This window comes from Marmota flaviventris, chromosome 13, assembly GCF_047511675.1.
Source record: "Marmota flaviventris isolate mMarFla1 chromosome 13, mMarFla1.hap1, whole genome shotgun sequence".
Lineage (NCBI taxonomy): Eukaryota > Metazoa > Chordata > Mammalia > Rodentia > Sciuridae > Marmota > Marmota flaviventris.
Genome location: NC_092510.1, coordinates 21023229 through 21050346, shown reverse-complemented (window position 1 = coordinate 21050346; position 27118 = coordinate 21023229). Strand labels below are relative to the sequence as shown.

At 38.3% G+C, this 27118-nt stretch overlaps 1 long non-coding RNA gene across 1 annotated transcript; it reads left to right on the top strand.

The window, feature by feature from the left end:
* The first annotated feature begins 13289 nt into the window (after positions 1-13289).
* LOC114108060 (uncharacterized) lies at positions 13290-22779 on the top strand. The gene is made up of 2 exons (XR_003585415.1): positions 13290-13576; positions 22110-22779. It is a non-coding gene; the product is annotated as an uncharacterized lncRNA (long non-coding RNA).
* Positions 22780-27118: the final 4339 nt, after the last annotated feature.

Genomic DNA, 27118 nt, shown 5'->3' with positions numbered 1-27118 from the left:
TTTTTCATCAGTTTACCTATATTTTCTTTCTTTTGTGTGTGTGTGTGGTGGGGGGGGGCACCAGGGATTGAACTCAGGGGCACTCGCCCACTGGGCCACATCCCAGCCCTATTTTGTATTTTATTTAGAGACAGGGTCTCACTGAATTGCTTAGCACCTTGCTTCCCTGAGGCTGGCCTTGTGATCCTCTGCCTCAACCTCCCAGCCACTGGGATTACAGGCATGCACCACCATGTCCAGTCCTATTGTTTAAAAACGCAATTACATACTTACAATAGTACTGACATAAATAAGTCCTAACAACTGACTCTTGGTAAACATAAAACTTAGCTCGTTGGAACCACACAGATTTTTTGTGTAGGTACTGGTAAGGATGTCTTTATTCACAGGCTTGAAACTGTGTTAAGAGAACTTCTATTGTTAAAGGTGAAATTATAAAATTGGTTTCTGTGTTAGTCTGCTTTCTGTCACAGATTCCAGAGGTTATCAACTTGTAATAAGAAAAGGCTTATTTTGGCTTATAGTTTGGGAATTTCTGGTCTATGAGCAGGTGAACCATTGCTTTTAGGTCTCTGGTGTGGAGGTGGGGACAGCACAGCATGGCAGGAGCACATGGCAGATATGAGTGGCTGGAAAGTGAAAGAGAAAGATGCCAGGGTCTGACAAGCCCTTTGAGACGAGGGTTTAATAAGCCCTTTTGAGGACCCCCAATTATCTAAAGACTACTCCCTAGGCCTCACTTCTGAAAGGTTACAGCATCTCTCAAAAGCACCAAACTAGGGACTAAGCCTCTAACATTGGGACCTCTGTGGGACACTCAACATACAAACCATAGCAGATATCAAGATGGATTGGATCATGGAAAAGTGAGTTTTCTAGATGATTAAATACTTACAATTATTCCAAACTAATGGTGGAAGGAAAGCTTTCTATGATGTATTACATCTTAGAAAAAATAATAAAGTAAGCATTGAATCTAATAAGTTAATGAGCTGACATCCAAGGAAGCAATAAAGTAGGGTGATGATAATTATGAGTTCCACTGGGGACTTCTGGTGAATATGGTGCCCTTCCAATGGATGTCCCTCAATTGCCTTGCTGCTCTAGCTCATGTTCCCTTCTCCCTCCTTGATTTCTGTATCTTGCTGTACACTTCTGGCCCTTTCCCAAGAATCTTCGACTATCATTCTCTTTAATTCAGTTGTGTTTCTGAAACTTACTTCTCAACTATGTGCCTTAGTGTTTCGTTTAGTTGGTTTTAATTTTATCTTTCTTCTACATGTGGCTTTCTATTTTCCTGCTACTGCTAGAGTGTTCACTGTTGGAAGCTGTAGGGGTCAACTCTTTCCTTTTTTTTTTTACTAGATTGACCAAAGTGGAGATGGACATCTTCTAATCGTTAACTGTCCCCATTTTCATGCTGTTCATTGGGGTCTGGTGGTTGAGATTGGCTGGATCAATGGCTACAAAAGCATATATAGGTATCTTGGAGGGAGAGGAACCAAAGCCCTCAGGTGTAAATAATGGCAGAAGACCTTCCAGAGAGTTATGCCCTTATTGTTTCAGACTTTTCATATACATTTTATTTCTGTAAATTACTTTTCCCATTTGGTTGAATGATTAACTGTAATGCCCAGAGTATATGCTACCAACTACCAAATACGTATATACTGATGCTGTAGTTGGTTTAGAAATAATGAAACAGTCCCTTTTAAGATTGAAAACAGCAACAACAATTAAAAAAAACAAAACCCACTCACATATCTCAAATCCCAGTTGAGCTAAAGCTACAAATCACATTCATTTGTAGGATATAGTTGAGAGACGGCTCTTGGATAATGAAGGTTCATAAGCCTGGGCTGTAGTTAGTGTAAGATGTAAACAGGGGCCTTCTTGTTTTCACTCTGTCGGAAGCTCTAATTCATTTCTAATTACCATCTTCTGGAAAAACACGGTGTTGTCACTGCTTTTTAAATTTCTCCCTCTTTTAGAGAAAAACACATACTTTAGGTCATTAAGAAAAACCTTCTCTTGAGTTAGATGATGTTTTTGTTCAACAAAGCAGAATCATTATTTTGTTTCAGGCACAATTTGTGGGGTAGGAGGAAGAGACTGCATGCATTTTAATTTGGCAATGAATTAACAATAATCAAGAGAAGGTAGCTTTACCACTGTTCTGCAGTTCAGATCTTCATATTTATTCAGGCCAGAGAAGAATTACCTTTGCCATTTGGATTTTTAAAGTGAATTGGTCAGGAAGAAAAATCATTGGCATGTGAAATACCAAGACCTTTCCTTAATTTTCAGCTCAATATTGCATCTTGCCATCTAAAAAAAAAATGAAGAAAAAAAAGAAGGCTGTTAAAATTAGCCAGAGTGATAAAGACAGAACAGTATGATTTTTTAAAATATTTATTTTTTTGGTGTAGATGGACACAACACAATGCCTTTATTTTTATGTGGTGCTGAGGATCGAACCCGGGTCCCACCCATGCTAGGCGAGCGCTCTACCGCTGAGCCATAATCCCAGCCCCACAGTATGATTTTGTATAGACAAAGAAGTAGAAGATGATAAGAATCAGCTTTTATTGTTTCATGTTATAAAATATTACCCCAATATGTATTAAATATAAGTGGACAAAAGTTATATTTTTCCCCTACTAATAAGCTGAGGTTATCTTGGTTATTTTTTTCAGCAACCTAATATGTTATAGTAAATTTATGAAATGTATGAATGAATTGGTGGGATAAACTTTTTTTTTTTTGAGATTGTGAATGAAAGTGGATCAATGCAGTTATACTGCTCCTTGGTATATATCCAAAGGAATCAAAATCAGCATACTAGAGTAGCCACATCAATATTTATAGCAGCACAACTCACAACAGCTAAGCTATGTAACTAACCTAGGTGCCCTTCTATAGATGAATGGATAAAGAAAATGTGGCACATATACACAATGGAATAATACTCAGCCATAAAGAATGCCTTTATGACATTTCCCAGTAAATGGATGGATCTGGAGACAGACTATTATGCTAAGTGAAATAAGCCAATCCCTAAAAACTGAAGGTCATATATTCTCTCTTTTTGTGGATGCTAACACATAACAAGGGGGTGGGGAGGGGGAAGAACAGAAGTTCAGTGGATTAGACAAAGGGGAATGAAGGGAAGGGGGGTGGACAGGAATAGGAAAGACAGTGGAATGAATCCAACATAAATTTTCTATATACATATATGAATACACTACGGTAAATCCCACCATCATGTACAACCACAAGACTGGGATTAGAATAAAGTATACTCCATGTTTGTATAAATATGTCAAAGTAGACTCTACTGTCCTGTATAACTAAAAAGAACAAATAAAATTTTAAAAAAGAAGAAAGTGGGTCAATGGAGGGCTCTCCTTCATGAAGAGATTATGAAGATATGGCACAAAGAAGTTGGCATCCATTACTTCTTGCTCCAGAAGGTCTGGGAGACAAGGGTAATGGGAAGAGTATTGCCAGGCAAGATGGTTGGGGAAGAAGTCATCTGGGAAGCCCACATTAGTCAGGCCACAGACCTGAACTTGCCATTCTACTGGTTGATTTGCTGTCAGGTTCCAAGGTAAAATGGAAGGTGGAGACTTGGGCAGAAGAGGGTAGGACTTGTTAAAAATAGGTAAATTCTTAAATGTTTTAGAGTTTAGAGAAGCTAGAAAAATTTTTGTTTCTTCTCTGTGCCTGTATTAAAGTACCTGACAAAACCATTTATTTATTTATTTATTTTTTCTGGTATTGAAGTTTGAACTTGAGGATGCTTTATTACCAAACCTCATTCCCAATTCTTTCAATTTTTTATCTTTGAGACTGGGTTTCACTAAATTGCTGAGGCTGGCCTCAGCCTCCTGAGTCACTAGATTTATAGGCCTGGACCAACACACCCTGCTTACTCATTTGATTCTTTTTTTTGACAAGAAAAGGAGACAAGTTCTGTCCCTGTTTTAACCAATCCCATTACCACGATTCCACTGAGGACTTATCCCACATGAACTCATTTGATTTTTACCAGCTGCATTTTTGTATGACAGAGGTCAACTGTATTTGTTGTAACACCTAAAGATCAGAAAATCTGGTAAGCCAAAAGGAAAGAAAAATACATTATTTACAATTCTACTTACTGCTGATATATATATATATCTTTGGCTGGCAAATAAACAAACACAAACAACAAAAAAGAGAGTTTCCTAAGATATTCTTCTAAAAAGGCCTATCACAATAAAATTATTCCAATAAAAGTGATATAAAAAATATAGAGACCAGTTTTGCTGTAAACATTCAGTTCTTCAGCTCTTTGGCCTACAGAGCAAAGAACCAAGCTTCTCAAGTATTAATTTTTAATCTAACATCTTTCCATTCTTTTGGGGAAAAATAAAGAAGCTGAAAAATCAAAGACCCAATTCCTCTAGTTGGGAGGTTCTCAAAGTGTGGTTCTGGGGCCAACATGAAGCATTAGGGTCACCTGGGACTTTTAAAAAAAAATGATTTTCAGGTCTGTGATGGTTAATCTGAATTGTTAACTTAATTGGATTAAGAGGTGTTTAAGAGGCTTCTAGGTCTCAATGAGAAAATTTCTAGGAATGATTGACATGTGGGACAGTCAGCTGAAGTGGAAACCCTCCCTAAGTGTTGGTAGCACAGTCCAATCGGTTGGAGGATTGGATGAAACAAAAAGTTAGAAGAACAAGGAAGCAGCAGCAGGTGCAAGCTCCATTCTTCTTTATCAAATTCTTTGATTGCTACTGAAATTGCCTGATGACACCAGACTGCAGTTCCTTCACCCTTTACAGTGACTTGGCTCAGACCAGTGACTCTTCAGGGAGTTTCCAGGCCTTTGGTCCCAGACTGGGGTGGCATCATTGATCCCTCTTGTTCCTGCTTCTTGGACTGAGCAGCTACTAGTTCCTTCAGCTCTCTAGGCTGTGGACAGTCATTGTGGGACTATTCAACTTCTGGTTGTGTAAGCCAATCTAATAAATCATATATATATATTATTGGTTCTGTTCCTCTAGAGAACAATAACTAATACAAGGTCCCATTCCAGACCTCCTGAATCAGAAACTCTGGAAGTGAGATTGAGAAAGCTGTGTATGTGTGTGCTTAAGTTGGCATACAATGATTGTACATATTTGTGGGGTACAGTGTGATATTTTAAGACATGTATACAATGTGTATACATTGATCATGTCAGAGTAATTAGCATTTCCATCACCTCAAACTTTTATCATTCTTTTGTGTTGGAAACATTCCAAATTCTTCCTGCTATCTATTTAAAAATACATATTAAATTACTGTTAGCTATATTGACCCTACTGTTCTGTAGAACACTAGAACTCATTCTTCCCATTTATTATTGTATTTTGGTACCCATTATCCAGCCTCTCTCTGATCCCCACCCCTCCATCCTCAAGCTGTGTTTTAGCAGATCTTCCAAGTGACTCTGATACAATTGCCCCTGGACACTCTATAGAGTGGAATCTGGGAATGATGACTGGTGGATCTCCCCATCCTGGGGGCCTTGGCAGCCTGTGGTTTGGCTCCAAATGAAGAAGTGGGACTACTCTGTTGTTGACTTGAGTGGAGTTTCCAAAAAATCTTTAAAGAGGAGGAGGAGCTGTTTACTCTGGAGGTGAAGTGGCTGAGAGAATCAGGAACATGAAATTTAAGACCTGAAAGAACAGTTTAAGCTGAGATAAGCCCTAAAGACCATATTGAGGAAGAATAATTATAATACTCATAAGTATTTGAGTACTGCCAATTTTCTTTGTTTTAACTAAATTTCTTTTGCTTTTTTTTTGAACAAATAATGGCTACCAGGAAACAGTTTTGTATGGTTGTACCTCTGTATCCATGGGTTCTGCATCTGCAGATTCAAGGGAGCATAGATAAAAAGTATTTGTAAAACAATTATATCTGTACTTAATATGTACAGATATAATTGTTTTACAAATACTTTTTATCATTATTCCCTAAACAATATCTTAAAAAACTATTTACATGCCATTTATATTGTATTTGGTATTATAGATAATCTGGAGATGCTTTAAATTATACAGGGAGATGTACATAGGATGTATGCAAATGCTATACTATTTTTCATAAGACACTTGAGTATTTTGATATTTTGGGTGGGGTGATCCTGGAAAAAATTTCCCATGGATACCAATAGACTAATGTATTTGTATTTTCCTAAGCATATTTGAACATGTCATCATCTTACAGCAGGGAGTAAAGTGTAGCAGATATATTTTTAAAAATATGAAAACTTTTTTCAAGCCATAAAAATATGACTTAAACTAGCCTTTGGAATTAAAATATGGAAAAGTTATGAAGTCATTAATTATGTCTATCTGTGTATATAAAAATGATTTTCGATTTCAAAACCCTGATTCTTACTAAGAATTCCTTCAGAAAGATGTGAAAATTTCCTGAGCCTTAGTTTTTTCATCTGAAAAATGAGATAATAATGCTGAAAATGGGTTATAAAGAGTCAAATAAGAATGCATGTAAGTGCCTTGCATGCACAATGCCCTGGGTTCAATCCCCAGCACGACAAAAAAAAAAGAATGCATATAAAACTTCATAGTGTTATTATGACTATGATTCTATTGTATCCTTACTATACAAATGTTTTTAACATAAGTGTTGTTAGCTATACATATTTACATCACTTTATCTACTTACAGCAGGGAACAAAGCACAATGAGCATTAATGTTTTTAAAATATTTTTATTAGTTGTTGATGGATTTTTATTTTATTTTATTTATTTATATGTGGTGCTGAGGATTGCACCCAGTGCCTCACACAGGTGGTCTACCACTGAGCCACAAAATAACTCTTTTGGTCAAGACATAAAACATGATATAAGCTAGTAGTTAGCCCCTGAAAATGAAATAGAGAAAACTTATGCATTCGTAAGAAATGACTATTTGTTGGCAAAATCACCAAATAGAAGTCTATTTATTGTACCATTATAATGAATGAAACATTTGATGTAAGACCCTGTGCACTGTCATTAAGAGCTGTCATTAAGTGGCAACATTGACAATGGCCTAGTCCTGCTAGGAAATGCAATTTGTATCTTGGGCATTTTGTGCTCTAACTTGTGATACTTAGGGTTAGAGAAAAGCCTGCTGCAAAACATTGGGAATAAATCCACATTTTCCCCTGCATGAGTGTAAATGCTAAACGATCCTTAAAAATATTGGTAAGGCTAATCCAGCAATATAAAAAATGATAATGCCTTCTGAGGAACTGAATTTATCCCAGGAGTACAAGGTTGGTTTAATTTTTGTAAACAAAACAACATAATTTGTTATATTAACAGACTAAAAAATAAAAATCATGTATCACAGTCAATGTAGGAAAAACATTTGACAATATTGAACATTCATTCAAAAGAAAATCTTTCAAGAAAGTAAGAATAGAGAAGAATTTTCTTACCCTGGTAACCTGCATATATGAAAATCCTATAGCCAACATCCTATTAATAGTGAAACACTTAAATGCTTTCCCTTTGAGAATGGAACCAGAGTAAGAATGTTGGCATTTGCCATTTCTCTTTGACAGGGTAACGGAGGTTTTGGTCAATGTAATATGTCCAATATATATATATATAAGCTTACATATTGTTTGTTTTTGGTACCAGGGATTGATCTCAGGGGCACTTAACCACTAAGCCACATCCCCAGCCCAATTTTGTATTTTATTTAGAGACAGGATCTCACTGAGTTGCTTAGTGCCTCGCCATTGCTGAGGCTGACTTTGAACTGTCCATCCTCCTGCCTCAGCCTCCTGAGCCTACAGGCCTGCGCAAAGGGCTTACTTATTGGAAAGAAAGAAGTAAGACTGTGTTTATAGATTGATAAAAATTAATTTAGAAAATCTTAAAGTAATTTTCCAAAAATATCCACACCTAATATACAAGTTAGTAAGATTGCAGGATACAAGGTTAATACATAAAAAAATTGGTCATAGTTCTTAAATGACATTTAAAATAGCATCAAAAATATAACAATCACATGGGTCAATTTTACAATGTATAGCTAAGACCTGAACCCAGGAAAATAACTTAGTCATGCTCTTGTTAATTATGGTCAAATTACTTCCCTGGAACATCATGGTGCATTCCCAGGAGCAGTATAGACAAAGTTAGCTTACACTTGCAGTCTTTAGATGTTACCATTCCACATTGAAATAAAACTTCAAAATCTGGTTATATTACTTGAATGTCAAGTGTTTTCTTGCTATTCGCACTTTAAAAACCTGAATTGCAATTAGTCATAATGATAAGAATAGATGTCACTTATTGACAGTTTACTATGCATCATACATACTCTAAGTGCTTAATGGGCATTAAAAATTTTATTCTCATAATGACTCTATGAGTTAGTGTTACTTTTCCCACTTTATAAAAGAGAAAATGAGGCTTAGGTTGAGTTTAAGGATGTGCTGCCAGGAAAGCATTGAGCTGGATCCTCATCTAGGGATCTGGTTTTTAACCTTCATACTTAGTTGCTTCTCTGAGCTCCAGTGTGGGTCCTCCCATCTATGATGGATCCTCATGCAGACTGAAGATGCACACCATTTGTTGTGGTTTGACTGTGTTCTCCAGAAATTCATGTGTTGCGATCTTAATTCCCCCATGCATCAACATTGGGAGGCAAGGCAGTTGGATCACAGGAGTGAGCTCTCATAAATGGATAAATCTGTCTTATGGGATTGAGTTAGTTTTTAATTTCCAGGGAATGTATTATTTGCGCTGAGAGTGAGTGGTTATAAAGTGAGCTTTCCCTGTGCCTTTTCTGAACATACCCACTTGCTCTTCTGCTTTCTGCCACAAGTTGATGTAGCAGGAAGCCCTCACCAGAAACCAAGCAGAAATTACCCTCTAGTTCTTGGACTTCCCAGTCTCCAGAATCATGCCAAAGTAAATCTCTTTCCTTTATAATTTTTTCAATCTCAGGTATTATGTTATGGCAATAAAAAATTAACTATCAAAACACTACTGAAATATAGATATCAATATTTTGTAAAAGCCAGAAATCTAGTCAGTTCCTTAAAAGGAGAATCATATGGTGATGCAGAAGCTGCTGGTTTTGAACCCATGGTGTGTATTTCTGGGCACCAACTCTAGAGATTCTTCAGGAGAGCTGGGTTGGGGTCCAGGAATAAGCATGTGTGACAAGATCCTGGGTCCTTTTGACACAGGTGATCTAAGCATGCAACACTGAGATGTACCTCCCCAGACCATTGTATCATGTAATGACATGTTAAAAGGAAAGAATACTTAAAATAGGCCGAATATCTTGACAACAATGAAACATGGGCAAAATTTAAAGCATAAAGGGAATTTGGCAAGTGTGCAGGTATGATACATTGAATTAAAAGTGAAAAGATTCATAAATATCTTTCCAAGTACTATAGGAACTTATTTTCATAACAGCCACAAGAATAAAGGACTACAAAGTGACTTCTCTGTGGCAGAAGTTGCTGGGAAGAGAAAGATATCATTTCCCCACTAGCCACTTCCTTATTCTCCAGTCTTCAGGGTCTTTGTTGACAATACACAGTGCCACTTTTGCTATTGCTATGAAGACCTTTTTTGGAAATTGGAAGAGGCATGGCCACTTCTAATTTTTTTGAGACTTTAATATATTAAAGGTGGAGAAACCTGACATAGGATTACCAAAATATAATATAATATAATATTATATATATATATATATATATATATATATATATATATCCTATTTGCATATAACTATTTAATGTTTTTCACACAAAAAATTCAAGGGCATTTAATTTTGAATTCACCAAAGATTTCTTTACAATATTAATTCATGATAGGCAACGTAGTCCAGAAATGGATCTTAGCTTTAATATTATATGATGGACCCATTTTTCCAGTCCTGTCAGTGTGTCTATATCTAAATGCACATTAGCACCATTTGAAGATCATGTCAAAGGTCTAAATTTGAGGCCCTTCCTGAGAGTGACATTCCAGCCAAACAGTTCTCCTTGCCTGCACCAGAATAAACCCTGCAGTTAAGTATGAATTCTACTCTAATTTCTTTAAACTTGCATGCAACTTTGTTGGAAATTTGTAGTTAACCATCCATGTATTTTAAATGTTGAAGATAGAAGATCATTTATGTTTCCATTAATATAATTTCAAGAACAGGTAAAACTAATAAATTGTTCTAGAAGTCAGGATAGTGGTCTTCCTGGGATGCTGCTAGTAGTTTTCCTAGATTCTTTTTCTTATTTGGGAATGGTTATATGATTCACTTATAATTTGTGTACTTTTTTGTTATGTTTCAATACAAATTTTACATTACCAATTTTGTTACACATTTACAATCCATGGAGGGGCAGCTGCTATGGCCTTAAATCGGAACAAGCAAATCAGATCAAGTTGCGTTTTCATCTCCAGGAATAGCCCTTGTTGGCCAGGACATAGAATGCTCATTAGTGGCCCCCTGCTCCTGTGTCCGGATGGCCGGGCACCACTGACAAGGTGGCCCATTAGGTTCTCACTGGTGAATGCAGATGAGCACGTGCAGTTTGTTACAAGCCCAAATATGCAAAGAATCTGGCAGAAATTCCCTAGTATGCAACTCTAGCCTGGACAAGGCGGGTGTCTCAATGTCTTAGATGTTACTCTTTTACTGTGTGTGTGTGTGTGTTTTCTTCTCACCCTCTCCAGCATATTGTTCCTGGAGATTCTGTGACAGGCTAAAGTGAAACAGGGCCTTGTTGAGAGGTGGAAAGCCTGCCAGATGGCCTTGTGGGCTGCTTGGCCCCCAGGAGGCCAGTCCTGACACCTGGTCCCATATGGGAGTGCATTCTCAGGGACATGAGCCGAGCACATTCCTAGCTCTGTGGCCAGACCAACAGGAGGCTGGGGGTGGCGGGGTGCAGAACCTTGGTTTGGAAGTTTTCACGCATGTCCTCATGATAACTTGACTGTGAGTGTTGATCCTGGTCTCTTTATCCTTCTGAGTCCTGAATTCCTTGTGAATGGAGAGAGGGACAAAAGAGGCATTTCTAAAGTCTCTTCCATTGTCTATGATCTTATGGTTAAAAATTAAGCTTCTTACTGAGTTTTATGAATTTAATCAAATTCCTTCCTCAAATCCACCTAGCCCTACTCTGGCCTCCCCATCATAAGTCTGTTTATCTGCCATGGTCTAGATCAAATACTGCTTCCCATATGAAGTCTTCCCAAGAGAGAAACAATGGCTGCCACACCTATCTGTCATCTAATTTATAGTCTGTGATTGACATCTATATCTTGCCCTTCCACTTGAGAGTACACATTCCTGTGTGAAAATGACAATATCATCTTTTATTTTGTTTTTGGTGCATTGTAATAATACACAATAGTGGGATTCATTACACCATATTTGTTCTTGAACATCACATAATTTGCTCAGTCTTCTTTCCCAGGTCCTTCCCCCTTTCCCTCTTCTTCCTCCCATTTGTTCAACTCTACTGATCTTCCTTCTATTATTATTATTTTAATTACTGCATTATCATTATTATGTAAGTGGATTAATTGGGTATATTTGAACACGAACATAACATTACTTCATAGGTTTCATTCCCCTTTACTTCCCCATCCCCTTCCCTTTTTGCTCTCTCCTGATCCCCTTCCTCTGTTCTGTTGGTCTCCCTTCTATATTCCTGATATCTCTTCTCCCCCTTAAAAAAATTCCATTGACAATATCATCTTTGTACCTTCATTAGCAAAAATCTCCAGATGCAGATTGACTGACCTCAAAGAGACACACAGAGGATTTCACAGTTCAGATTTTCAAGTCCAACTCCTGGAGATTCTGATTAAGGGATCTAGGAATGGAATCTTTCTTTGGATAACATCTCCTCCACTGTCTTATGATCTGCATTAAGTACTGTATATATATAAGCTCAATCAGTAGACAAATGTAATTTATCCCATATTTTACTCATCTAGAAACTTTCCAGTGTTCACAAAGATATAGAACATGAATCAAGACTGTGATATCAAAGTCACAATCACAGTTGGATGCAAATGATATTATTGAGTTGCTCTAGTATCCCTTTCTGATATTTAGAAATGTTCTTTCCTGTGAAGGTAGACTGAATAGAAAATTTTATTCCCCAAATGATTTTTTTGGTATTTGACTTGAAATAGGCAAACATTCTTATAGAGACTTTTGTGGCACATAACTCTCCTTTTTACCAAGATCTTTGGCATCTCCCACTTGACCTTCTACCGAGAATCCCTGCCATTTTTGGGAGAAGAATGAGAAGTATTAACCTTTTTCTTTTTCTTTTTCTCTTCTTTGTTTTGTCAATACTTGCCATCTCCCCTTGTTTATTTATCTATTCATCTATCCATTCCATAAAAGTTGACTACACTCTGCTGTGTGCCAGGCACATTGCAAATGCAGTGTGGATGGAACAGGTGTGGCTTCTGCCCCTGTGGGGTTGACACTCTCAGGGGGAAGGTGAATGTGATGAAAATAATTACAAATATTTGCTTGAGTCTTACAGCTTAACCTCATCTGCTAAGCTAATGACATCTAAACTATTGGCTGCTAATGACACCATTTTATTCTTCTCAGATACATTTGCAGCTAAAAATACTTTAACACCTTACCTTAAGAAGAAAGTAAAACAGTGAAGGGGGAGAAGGAATTTAAAAAAGAGATCTACTTTTGGAGAGGAACTTTTGTGTCATTCTGAAAATTATATGTAGATAGATGCTTAGCCCACCTAACCAAAATATCCTCTTATGCCAAAATAACATCTGTTTAAGTCCTATTTGGATAGGACTTCCTAACGTGCTGCACATAATCTAATGAAAGTGTGCAAGTGAGGTTAGGTAGTTGTAGCAGATGCAGTTCATGTCCCAAGGGCAGTACCTTGGTATTTGCTGTTCCCCTCTATGCTGATGGCTTATTATTGCAAATTCTTGTAACTCTCTTCCTGAGGGTTTCTCAGATTGCAGAAGCTGACTTGGCCCACCCTACCCAGCAGGCCTGCAGTGCCAGGGAGTTTATGCCCACACTGTAAGGAGCATCTGCCATAGACATGCTGGGACATGCTGGGACTCACCAAGTTTCTGGTCATATGGAACAGCAGCCACTGAACTGCTTTGTCATATCTGTTTGCGACTGATAAAGAGCTGTAAGGGGCACCAGCCATAGGCACACTTAGCAAAGACTGGTTACAATTGATAGGGAGCACAGCTCCATGGACATGCGCAAAGAACATACCCAGTTGCAATTAACATCACCTCACTGGACATAACAATGGACATTGACTTTCACTGGGTGTAACCAGTCACCAACGTACATCACCAACTTGGAACTGTATTTAAATTGCTAGTCCTGCCACATTGAAGAGTTTTGCTTCAAAGACATCGGTGAGACTGACCACCTTGCTGTCCATCCCTGGACTGACTCCACCATTCCCTGACATCCAGCTATCAGCTGGTGAGGACCACCAGACAAGGACAATAAGAGAAGTCACATGGCATCAGAGGTATTTTGGGTCTCTTGGTTGCCCTAGGATTGTGTGATTTGCTTATAGTGTTTAATTAATGTACATTGAATTCCAGTTGGGGTAATCCCACACACCCAACACTTTTTGCAATAATTGTTTTTATTTGATGATTGGTGTGGTCGAATATACGCTTGCATTTAAAAACAATCCGCCTCGACACACATCCATGGGAGTTGTCTTCAAATGGCGAAGAAGGGGAGTTAGCGGATAAAACTCCAAGGCACCAAATGGGCCTCTTTCAGAGATGCCTAGGGAGACCCAGTCCCAGTGCCCAGTGCTCTTTACTGCTGCCAGTGTTGACTTCTCTCCCTTCTCCCAGTCCCCTATTGGTGCTTCCTGGAAACACCTCTCAAATAAATGATCTGTAATCATTGTCTCAACCCAACCTAAAACAATGGCACTTGGGCATATACTTTTCATTTAAAACATTTCATTTTAAAATTTTATTTATTTATTTATTTTTAGTTGTCAATGTACCTTTATTTTATTTATTTATATGTGGTGCTGAGAATCAAACCCAGTGCCTCATACATGCTAGGCAAGCGTTCTACCACTGAGCCACAACCCCAGCCCATGTCCATGCATTTTAAAACATTAAAAAGAATATGAATTGACAATCAGATCTGTGATTTCATGGCTATTACTGAAGCTTAAGTTTAAAAGGTGAGTCAATTTAAACAAAAATGGTAAGTAATGGCATTCAGGTACTAGGTAAATCACAAAGGGCGAATGGTAAATGGTGGATAATTATTTACTGCTGGAGTTTGAGGCTGCCTGCAAACTAGGCAGCATCCCACTCTGCCTAAACTCAAAGGCCCAGGTTTTTAACCTGTGGTTCCTAACAAATCTCCCTGGGGTCCATGAACCCTGAAAGATTTTGCTTGATGTGTTTGAATCTTCTTCCGCCCAAAAGTTCATTAATTCCTTAGTCTTTCAAAGGGGTATATCACTGAAAGTCTTTATAGAATAAAAAATGAAAGAAAGAAAGGATGGAAACAAGAAAGAAAACAGGAAGGGAGGTAAGCATTCTTGGTTTTTCTTAGTGTTATCAGATAACTGTGCCTGTTGCAAACCACAAAAACAAAAACCACAAAACAAACAAACAAACAAAACAAAAACAAAAAACAAAGAAGGGCAGGAATGAGACAGTGGAGGCCTGTTTCAAATGAAAAACATTTGAGGATTGAGTTACTGGGTGGCTACAGAGAGATAAACTATCCACTCCCACCCCTATCTTCACTTTACAAAGCTGGAAATATCTTCTGAGGATTTTTATTTGTTGGAAAAGATGGTCATAGCCCAAGAAAAGCATCTATGTATAATGAGGGAAAAAGACCCACTAAATATCCACATCTCCCAAGAATCAAATGGGAAGATAAATGAGATTTTTATAGATGCAAAGCAAATTTTATTTAAGTGATAACCAACATAGTTTCTGTTGCTTCAGAAAGTGAAATTTCTGCTAATAGTAGAACCAACAAACACAGGAAATCAAGCTAATATATCTTAATGCTCAATTTGGATGCATACAACACATTCAAGAAATTCAACATTTCATAGCCAATTCTGTATCTGTGACATCCAGACTGAATTAGTTAAGATTATAATCAGTTGTGAGGGACAGAAAATACAAAATAATAAGTGGATGAAAAAAGATAGAAGTTAATTTTTCTTATGTGAAAGTCTGAATAAATGGTCCATGGTTGGTGTGATTATTCATAATACCAGGAAATATTATGTTCCTTCTCCATGGTGTTCCATATTCATCCCTGGTCTAGTACAAGCCATCCATGGGTCAAGATGGCTGATCCAGTTCAAGCCATTATGTCCACATTCCAGCCAACAGAGAGGCTTCCCTATAAGGACTCTTCTGTTAGGTTGCATATACCATTTCTTGTATTTCCTTGCCCAGAACTTAACTACATTTATCTGCAAGGGAGAGTAAGAAATATAGTCTTTATTTTGGGATATCATATGTTCAGCAAGAAATTCAATTGCTATGGAAGAAAGGGAAAACAGCTCCTGGCTCATATCAGCAGTTGGCCACCCAGATTTCTTACATCTGGGTAGTTCCAAAGGGTTAACTTGGGCATAATACTTAATTATAAGTCTTCCTTCATGTGCCAGTGAAATTGCTTGATCCTAAAACTGCCTCTAATTGAAGATTTGATGAGATTCACAAATAAAGCATATTTTTCATTTTGAGTATCTGTCTACTTGATGCTGCACAAAGTTCAGCTCACTTAGAAGAGCACATTTAATTTGTGGATGATTGAGACCTCTTGTTTTCTTTTCTTTTCTATTCTACATCCTTTTGGCTACTTTCCCATTAGTTGAAGTCTTAAATAGACAAAGGAAGAAGGATAAAAAGAAAGAAAGTCTAATCAGATGGTTTTGTTTCTTCTTAGTAACATTTCTAGAAGGGCCAAGGCAGAAGAGATTGAAAATAAGTAATACTAAGTTGTTGGGTTATCTGTCATAAAAGCAATCCCTTATGCCAGGTGCTGAGAAAAGTCCTTTTTATTGCTGTCTATAATTGCAGCTACAACCCGTGAAGAAGGTAGTGGCATTTCCACTTTGGAGAATAAATTTGCCAGAGGAAACAGTTACTAACGGGCAAAACCAAGATTTTAGTCAAGGTCTTTCTAACCCCCTCCCCCCATGCTCTTTTGACTGTTCTATACAGAGTCTATCTTGTCATGAATTTTGTGTTTCATGTGGTATTGGGGATTGAACTCAGGGCCTCATGCATGCCAGTAAGCACTCTACCACTGAGTTACACCCCCAACCCTTTCAAAATTTTACTTGGAGACAGGGTCTTCTAAGTGTCCCAAACTGGCTTTGAACTTGCAATCCTCCTGGGTCAGCCTCCTGAGCCACTGGCATTACAGGTGTGTAACACGAAGCTTGGTGACTTTTTAAGCATCCTCTTTTCACTGGAGAGTTTTTGCATTAGCATTGGCAGGGGCTAATAGTAGACCTTAAAGATATAAACAAAGTGAAGAGGATTAGCACGAGCTGGGCAACTAGCTCCTTGTGGTCTCTCTGCCCTCTCAGGTTGTGAGCCTTGCCATTAGCCAGCACCTTAAGAAGCACTTGATATTTACAGTGTCATCCAGGTCTCTTTCAGCCGAGGTGGTATGTAGAAAATGAAGCAGAGTATTCTCTCTCCACGGCACTTTAAAAGACCAAAGATGGTTTCAGGACAGCATTTTCTTGACTTCTCATCCTGCAGCACTTGAAAGGAGGAAGTTGTGGAGGTGGGTGACATTTTAGATAGACTCCACACTCCCTCCCCCAGCTTGGAATGGAACCTCTTACCCAAATAATAGCAGAACCTCCCATATGTTCAGTGCGTGCTCTGTGGCAGCCCCTCTGTAGTTCTCAGATGACTCTGAGAGGCCGCACGGGGCAGGATTTAGAATCTGGCATCTCATGCACTTAACCGCAAGGCAGTGCACCTTGTTCATAAGCACATACCAGAAGCCAGAATGCTGGCATTTGTTAGTCAAGCCTGGAAAGAAAGGATGAGTAGGAGATATTTAAATATATTTCAGGGAAGTATTTTTAGGTGAAATGCTTTCCAGTTGATAATATGGAACAGGTTTCTTAGATTTGGCATTAAGGAGCCCTGGATTTTTTTTTTTTTTTTCTTAACTGTTTCTCATGTGGATGGTGTTAGCAGTTACTGGGGAATGATCTGAGGAAATATGGTGTGGGATGGGAGGTGAAACAGGGAACAAAAAAACACAACAAAGGGTACGTTCTTCAGCGTGCTGTGGATGTCCGAGAGACTGTGTGGAGCACCTCCAGAACAGACTCTCAGGCATGTCTGGTCTGTGAGCATGTGCACACGGTTCTGTGGTGGCACAACCCGTTGCTGGAAAAAAATAGGTGCATCTTGTGTGGCTCCACTGGGTGAGGACTTTCAGAAGCTTGTGCCCTTTTCCCTCACTTTGTCCCCTGTACTCTTTCCCTTTGTTGATTCTGCTTTGTATGCTATTGGTGTAATAAATCACAGTCATAAACAACACTATTTGCTGTTTATCATGTCTACTGCCTGGTAGGAGTTTGTGGACACCTTACGCCCAGAGAGTCTACCCAGGAGGTCTCTGCCTCAGTGGGACTAATAGAAGTGGCAGGTGTAATCCTGAAAGGGACATCTGTGGCTTCAAAGATTTCTTTCTTTTTTTCTTGGATGGGTCATTATCTTAATTTGGGTCCTCCAGAAGCACATGCTGCTATAAGTTGCTGAAGGAAATATAGGTAGAGGAGTGGGGAAGTGAGGCAGGGAAGGGAAGGCAGACAGAGAATGGTATGTTTTCAAGTGAGTTTCCTTTGTGGACAGCTGGAGCTGAAGGCAGTGGGGGTGATACCATGTGCCAAGAGAGCTGGGTGTTTACAATTGCTCCAGAGGGTGTTAATTCCATGGCATTTCCAGCCTGTTATTAAGAGACCGAGCTGGTTCCAAGAGCCAGAGGAAGGCTGGAGGGAGTGAGTGCAGGTGCTGGTGTTGGAAGCCACTGCCCAGCATGGGACAGGTGATGTGGGCAGGGCACAAGGCTCAATTACACTCTGGGACTAGAAGAGGAGTCTGGTCACTGTGGCTCTGCCAACCACCTGAGTCATTCCTACCTGCTCTGCCCTTCCATTCCCAGCCAGCCCACCCAAACTCAAAGATGCTGTCCAGGTGATTTCTGACCAGTTCCTGAGTGCTTTGGTCTTGCCCTTGACAGTTGCTGTTGTCTCCTGCATGCTGGGCAGGAGTCCTGGTTGCAAAGACTTGGCCAGCTCAACTCACAGTATCGTATTTCAGCCACAGCTTCCGTGGAGAATTTAAATTTGTTCCTTTCCTCTGGTAGCTAAAGCACATAACAGTTCAACTGAGGTTACTACTCCATTGCATCACCAAGGCAGCCGTCAGCCCTAATGAGATAATACCTTCCACGCTTCCTGAGCTCTCTGGGAGACATATACTGCACTGCTCTATTATTTATATGATTCGTTGCAGAGTTGTTTTCTAAACACACACAAATATGCATGTTCAAAAGACTGGAAACATTTTCATCAGAACATTATCTGTCCTTGGATACCCAGGACAAAGGCAGATTTAGTGTTTTTCAGCCTCAGCTGAAAAACTTCCCTCAGGAGGGAAAGTGATTAGCTACAAGATCTGTTCTTCCCCTTGAAAATGCATGTCCGCCCAGAAACTCACGCATGGAAGTTGCCTCCACCACTGGCAGCATCTCCGTGTCCCTGATTCCAGCAGAGCAATCAGGGCTATGGTGAAGCTTGCTTCTATGAAAGTAAAAGCACACTTTTTTGGTGTTAATACACATTTGATTACCTATTCAGAAACTAGGATTCATGCTCAAAGGAATTTTTGGATTTAGAAAAATTTGAGTCTCAAGTGCTTAGCTTACTAAATGCTGATTGTGTGAGACTGAACAACGTTCTAATTCAGAATTGCTGTGAGGGGACTGAGGGCGGCTATATGTTCCTGTGCAGCTTGTACCCTTCACTATTCTAGAATTCACATTGCAGTTTATGTGAATGATGTCCCTAGAGTTGTTCAGTATGCAACCTGAACAAACACAGTAACACTGGGGAGCAATGAAAGTCTGGGCATTAAACTGTGAAATATCGCAAATACCAAGATATTGACCAGTTAAAAACTACCACAAGTTAGCTTTTAAGATTGTTAGCTCTTTTTTTAAAAAAATCTTTTAAAATTATAATTTTAGCAGATTCAATGGTCATGCCTGTTATCCCATCTTCCAAGGAGGCTGATGTAGGAGGATTGAAGGTTTGAGGTTACCCTGGGCAACTTAGCAAAATCCTATTTCAAAATAAAAAGGACTTTGGCAATAAATGTTGCTTCTTTTTTGCATATAACATGTTCCTAAAAAGCACTATATATGGAGATGATTTTTCTGTTAAATCATGTTTTTTTTCCAATTAGTTCTATTAAAATTTCAAGACAGCAGATCTTAAGAAATAAAATCTTTGATTTTAATATGTAATAGATGTGTCACTTGAAAAAAAATCAACTCTTGCTTTAAGAGTCTTTTGGTCTTGGGGCTGGGGTTGTGGCTCAGCGGTAAAGCGCTCGCCTAGTGAGTGTAAGGCCCTGAGTTTGATCCTCAGCACCACATAAAAATAAATAAATAAAGGTATTGTGTCCAATTACAACTAAAAAATAAATATTAAAAAATGATCTTTTGGTCTTTATCAAAATCTTTTCTTTTTATTTCTGTCTTTCCTGGCTTACCCACATCCAGGAATCGTCCAATAGATTCTCCAAATATAATGAGCTCTGTGAGATGTCTTTATCTATCAAGTTTCTGTGTCTGTTCTTGCTCCTGTTACACATCATGCATCTTTGCAAGAAAATCCAGAGTGGGGGCTAGAAATTGTATAGTATCTTTGGGATACATTTCCAAAGATGCCTGAAACCACATACAGTACTGAACTCTCTCTATACAATGTATTTCCTATACATAAGTACCTGTGATAACATTTAATTTATAAATTAAGCACAGTAATTAGTACTAAAATAACTAGTATTAAAACAAAACAACTATAATAACAATGTCCTAAAAGTTTGTGCCTTGGAGCCATTATTAACTAAAATAATGGTTACTTGAACATAAGCACTGGGATACTGCCACAGATCTAAAAACTGTGCTTGGACTAAGTAGCTCATCAGAAAGTAGCATATACAATACAGATGCACTGGACAAAGGGATGTTTCATGACCCAGACAAAAGGGAATGGAATACCATGAGACATCATTATACCAATCAGAATGGTGTATAATTTAAAACTTATGAATTGCTTATTTCTGGAATTTTCCATTTTATATTTTCAGACCATGATTGACTGAGGTTAACTAAAACTGTGGAAAGCAAAACCCTGGATAAGAGGGGTGACTGTATTCCCAGTAAACACCTTTTTAAAGCACAGATATTTTACCAAGTCTTCCTTTTCCTTCTCTGTAGGCCCTAGAGATCAAAGGCATTTGAGAATAAAGCAGTGGGCATAATTCAATACTAAAGGTTTGGAGGAAGAAGATGGATTTAATTCACCAATGCCCACTATGAACCTACCTGTCCTAACAAGAATCTGTGGGGAATAAATGAATAAGACAGTTTCTGCCTTTTTTAAGGAGTTGGTAATCGGTGCTTCAAGAGAGGTCTGCACAGCAGGAACTTGAGGAAGAAGGAAATTCATGTAGAAACCATTCACGGGGCCTCCATTTTCTACCTCAGGGAACTTTCTGGTTAGGTACTATGAATGTGAGAAAGGGTGATCATTTCCTATATAAAAAGCAACAAAACTTTCTTAGTTAAAATCTGGAGTCTGTGAACTGCTCTTGTCTCATAATCCTACCCAAGCCACAGAAAAAGGACATTCAGGGAAGGGTGGCGGGTAAACATTGTGGTCTCCATATTCAAGTCAAAACTAGGATTAATTGATCTCCCAGCTAGTAATCTTTCAAATAAATCCTTCAGGTTTTCTTTTCCCCCAAAGAGTAGAATGAGTTATTTTTGTCCCACTCTTTCGTTATGTTTTTTAAAATGCACAGTCTTGTTTACATTCTTAAATAAAACACTTCTAAATTGCTCACTCCTGTTCCCATTAAAATGCTTTAGCCACATGAATGGTGAATGACAAGTGCTTTGGGGGTGGTATAAAACTCCTCACCTATGTGTGTTTCTTGCAGGCTTCCAGATGACATATTTAAATAGGCCTATTTTTTAAAAAGTGCTTCTCTCTCCCAAAACTCATGGCAGTAGTTTACCTAAAGTGTTCTTGGCATGTCCATTTTTTTTTTTTTTTTTTTTTGTACTGGGGGGATTGACCGCAGAGGAAATTTATCCCTCAGCTACATCCCCACACTTTTTTTTTTTTTTAAAGACAGTGTCTCACTAAGTTGCTGACACTGGCTTCGAACTTGCAAATGTTTGTCATTAGAATCTGCCTGCTGCTTGGACATATTTTAGGAAAAAAATTTAGCTAAGAGTTTAAAACACATGATTGTAAATATTCAGTAGGCACTTAAATTATTGTTTCAAAACAGCTTTTGTGAGGCGAAGAACATGTTTTTCTGTCAGCTGCTCAATATTTATTTTAACATATTAAACAACCTCAGAAATATTCATTGCACGGAAACCTTTCTGTGTTTGAGTGGATTAAATTTACAAGTTGAATTAATGCTATAAATTACATTTACATAATCCATTTCCCACTAAAACTGGATTTATTTAGCCTGCATCTCTGCTAATATATGTGTTTAAGGAAAAAGCAGCACCTTTTTTTTGTTGCCCACATAGTTAATTTAGTCTAAGTAGAATTTAGAAGGCACCTCTGTGCTTCTTTGTTACTGGACTCCCTCTTTCCATCATCCACCATCTGAATTTTACAATTAAATAGCATATATGTGTGTAGTCTCAGGCGAGGAGAAAAACCTGCTAAACAAAACCCAAACCTCCCTCTTTTTGCTTTTCAGATGTTCTGTGATGTCCTTACAAATCACCTATTACTTGTATTTTGCTGATTTTGTGTAAAACTGGGGAGAAGGTAAGAGAAGAACAAACTAGGCTGGAGATCACATGGAAACTCTGAAACTCAAGACCAGATGAATCTGAAATGGAAGGGAGGCAGAAAGAATCAAGAGGGAAAGCATGGACAATGCACACTGAGACCCCAAAGACTGCGAATCTTCTTTCCTTTTGCATTTGCGTCTATTTTCACAGACGAGGGTGAGGGCCTTAATGCATTTGCTGCTGCAATTTTAGGTTTTAGAATGTTTTGAACAATATGCTTCCAATCACGCCAATAATTAGGGGACCCTCATTATCGAGTGTTATGCCTCTTACGATGTTACTGGCAGAGAGGGGACATTGGCTTCACCTTGTGAGGCTTGGTTTTGTGTGACTGGCACAGAAACAGGCATTGTTCACCTCAATTTCTCCCCTCTTTTTCCAGGATCCTATTAAACCTCTTTGTTAGGAGACCCAGCTGCTTGTTTTCTCTCAAGATAATGACTGAAAAATGCGCTTTTAAAAAATCACGGGGAACATTATTTCTGGAAGGTCTGTCTCTTCATCTTTTTTGCTGTCATCTGGCTGATGATGATTTTCAATAATCCCATGCTAATAAAAATTTATTTGAACACATAGACCCAATATGGAGCTTAAATCACCATGGAAACCATGTACCACTGCTTTCTTTTTGCCTGTATGGGGATTCCTCTTTCTTTTCTACTTCCCCAAAAACTATTTTCAAAAATTATATACAACATAATGTACAGATTTTAAGTGTACAGTTTTCTAAGTTTAGACGAATGTGTTTTCCCATATCATCATCATCCCCACCAAAATACAGAACGCTTTCTTTAGCCCAGAAAGTTTCCTTATCCCTTGCCCCAGTCGATCCCTGCCCAGAAAAGCAACTATGATTTGGATCATTATCACCATAAATTAGTTTTGTCTGTTTTTGTACTTTCCGTAAGTGGAATCTTATGGTATATATTCTTTTAGGTCTGGCTTCTTTCACTAATGAAGTTCATTCATATTCCTGCACATACCAATAGTTTGTTTCTTTTTATTGTTAGGATGTAATTCGTTGTATGGGCTTACTACAATTATCTAGTCTTCTGTGGCTACGCATGTTAATTGTTTCTGTTTTTGGCTATTTTGAACAGAGTTGCCATGAATGTTTATATGTAAGATTTTGTGCAGGTGTTTGTTTTCCTTTCTCTTGAGTAAATATTGAAGTGTACAATTGCTTGGTTATGTGGTAGGTGTATATTTTACTTTATAAGAAACTGTCGAGGAACTGTCCAAAGTGATCGTCTCTTTTGATTAAAAACAAAAATAAAAACAAAACATGGCTCAGTTAAAGACTGAATTTGGTCTCTGGTGACTTAGACCATGAGATTTATGGGGAGACTCAGGAAAGGCATGCTCTGCTTGGCTTTTTGACTCACTTTTATGTTGGACGGTGCTTGGATTTTGGCAACCAGGAGATTTGAGATATTGGAAACAATGGGAAGTGGTTTGACCTCGGTTTTTGCTTTAAGAAAGACCTGGGGAAGTTTGAGGCAAGCATTCTCAGGAAATGAGCTTTCACATCTATTTCCCTGTAAGCTGTACATTCTGATGGATTGCTCACTCAGTTGGTGGGACAATGGGGACATCTCTAAGAAGGCCACAGATCTGCAGACTCCATCCTGAAATGGAGCACATCATTCTGCAACAGGAATGTGGCGGCTATCAACTCCCCATGGTAATAGGGAAGCTCTAGACACAATCAGCTTTTTAATATTTATAGAACAAAGACCAGGACCTATTTAAATAGCTGAAGTTTTACTGGACAAATGTTAGGTTCTTTTTCACACATATACTACCTACATGCCTTACAAATAGCCATAAATCAACAGGCTTAGACATCTTGCAATGTTGTTTGTCTGAATCAACTTACCTTGGTATTACTAAATGTTCAAAAAAAATGCACTGTCTTTTATTTCTTTCTTTTGTGAAGGTAGATAAGAAGTTAGAAAGCCGGGAATGTGAATAAGATCCCCTTCCTTTTGGGAGTAGATTATCATGATTATCCAGCAGAGCCCTACTTTAAGTTCAGAGTCCCTGGCCACTTAATTTTGATAATAGATGTCAGAATCTGTTTGTTATTTCCAGCTTTGTGAATAGATGTCTAGTTTGTATAAAAACAAAGGAGGAACTTAATAAATTGAATTCTTCTTTCTCTATTCATTCCCCATTCCTGTCACTTTCCCCAATTTATGATTCATACTGTTGTATCAGATCATTATGGATAAATGTATCAATCAGAATGAGAATTTTCAAGAAGATACTTATTAATATCATTTAAAAAGAATCTTCAATGTAACAAGAAGAAAACACAAAATCCAATTAAAAAATGGACAAAAGACCTGTACAGACCTCACCAAAGAAGATGTACAGATGGTAAATAAGCATATGAAAAGATACTGAACATTATTTATTGTTAGGAGTCACAAATTAAAACAAAAATTAGGTACCATTATGTATCTTAGAATGGCAAGAATCTATTTCAAAAAAGGAGTGGTGAAAATTCAGAACACTGGCAACACCAAATGCTGATGAGGATATGAAATAACAGGAATGCTCATTCATTATTGTTGGCAATTTGGCAGTTCCTTAAAAACAAAGAAACAAACACAAAACAAACAAACAAACAAAAACCCTAACATACTCTACTATAAGATTCATAAGATGTGACAATCACACTCCTTGGTATTTACCCAGATGAGTTGAAAACTATTTCCACACAAAACCACATGAGATATTTATATCAGCTTTACTTATAGTTGTCAAAACTTGATTAGTAACCAAGATGTCCCAGAGTAGGGGAATGGGTAAAAACAAGTACAGTACATCTATACAGTATGTTACTTGGCACTAAAAAGAAATGAACAATGAAGCCATGGAAAAACACAGAGGAACTTTAAATGCACCCAAAGAAGCCAAAAAGGATGCATACTATAGGATTCCAACTATGTGACACTCTGGAAAAGGTAAAACTATGGAGAAAGTAAAATGACCAGTTGTATTGTCAGGGTTTGAAAGGAGCACAGAGGATTTTCAGTGAAACTATTCTATACAATGCTTTATGGATATATGTCATTATAATTGGCCAAGACCCAGAGAAAGTGTAACACCAATGTAAACAATGTAAACTACAGACTTTATTCAGTAATTATATGTCAATGCAGGTTTACTTACTGTAACAGTCTCTTCTTTGTTTCTGGCTGCCATAAGGTTAGTAGCCTCTTCTACCATGAAGAATTATGTAAAACTTTCTTCTTCATAAGTTGATTATCTCAGGTATTTTGTCACAGTGATGAAAGATGACTAAAACACATACTGCCAAGGCATTGGAGGGTGAGTCTCTTGTCTTCCAGTTACCTCTAATATGCCTACTATCCTAGCCTGTTTCTTTGTGAATTTCAAGAGCCAGGAATTTATGGTGAGGCATGAGCCTGTTTAAATAATTTTCTGCCCAGTTAGTATTTTTTTCAGTTAGTAGACAGAACTGTCTATAAACAAGGAAGGAAAATAAGTGAGAATAAAAATGAAAGAAAGGGAGAGAGAGGAGGAAAGAGAGAAAGAGTGAAAGCCAAGGAGGTGTAACTGTCAATGAAGGCATTTGGGAGTCGAGTCAGGTGAACAAGAAGTAACAATCCAAAGCTGACCTGTATTTGACAGATGTGTGTTTTTTAAGGTAACTTTCTTAGTTTTCAGAAAAATGCTGCAAAAGCTTGGCAGAGTGGCACATGCCTATAACCCCAGTGACTCAGGAAGCTGAGGCGGGAGGATCATCAGTTTAAGGCCAGTCTCAGTAACTTAGTGAGACTTTGTCTCAAAATAAAATAAAAAAGGTTGGGGATGCAGCTCATTGGTAGAGCATTTCCAATACCACATAAACACTAGCGCTTTTGGCTTATTCTTGGGAGGTGTGTGTGTGTGTGTGTGTGTGTGTGTGTGTGTATGTGTGTGTGTGAATATTAAAGCTGCTGCTCATGAGAGTCATGAGCTGAGCTATTTGCAAGGTGTTTATGCTGAAGGAGAGGCTAAGAACTGCATTTGGTCAGAGAATGTGTAACATCAATGTACACAGACCTGGATTTCACAATGATAATGATAGAGGACCAAATAGCATTTTCTGGGAATACTGTCTTGTTGAAGGACATTGCTACTGTCAATCAATCTTGAAAGGAAACAGGATCCAGGACCAGAAAAAGTTTTGGGAGGCAAGTCTTGGACTGGAAAAAGGTGAGATAGGGGAAAGTCTCCTTTCTTGATGCCTTTAGCCTCAAACAGAAAAGCTATTTGAGCATTCCTCTAATAGGAAGGTAAGCTAGTCTTTGCTTAAGGAATGTGAATGATCCGGAAGACAAGGGGGACTCTGAATGCTGCAGAACCACATCTGCTATTCATTTCCCCTTTATTGTTAAAATTCTTCTTTGTTAACTCCAAGTCCCCTTCCTCATAATACTCCCTTTAAATGCTATGGCTTGGTTTCTGCATTGGCTAAGAAAAAGTCAGGGAAAGTGCACATTTGGGGTGCAGAAAGGGAGAGTGGAAAATAGCAGATGGAAAGAAGCAAGTCCAAGAACTCTAGGGGACTTCCCCACCAGCAGCCAGAGCTCCCCAGTGCCTGAGGTTGGGATCAGCCATGAAGAGTATAATGGCTGTGAAGCAATTCCATGGTTGGGGGAGGGTGTCCCAGAAACATTGGTGAAGAAGAAGCTGGTAGAAGAACTGGACTTCCTAGGGCAAAATAGGTGGGAACTTAAGGTGCTATAATTTTTGAACATAAAGAAATGGGACTTTATTATGCTATGTAGAACTACTGAAGCCTGGACATTTGGGCTATGTAACAAGGAACTGAGGTATGGTTGTTGTGGTTCATTCTTGCTCATTTGGAATGGGAATGAGAAATGAGACCGCACTT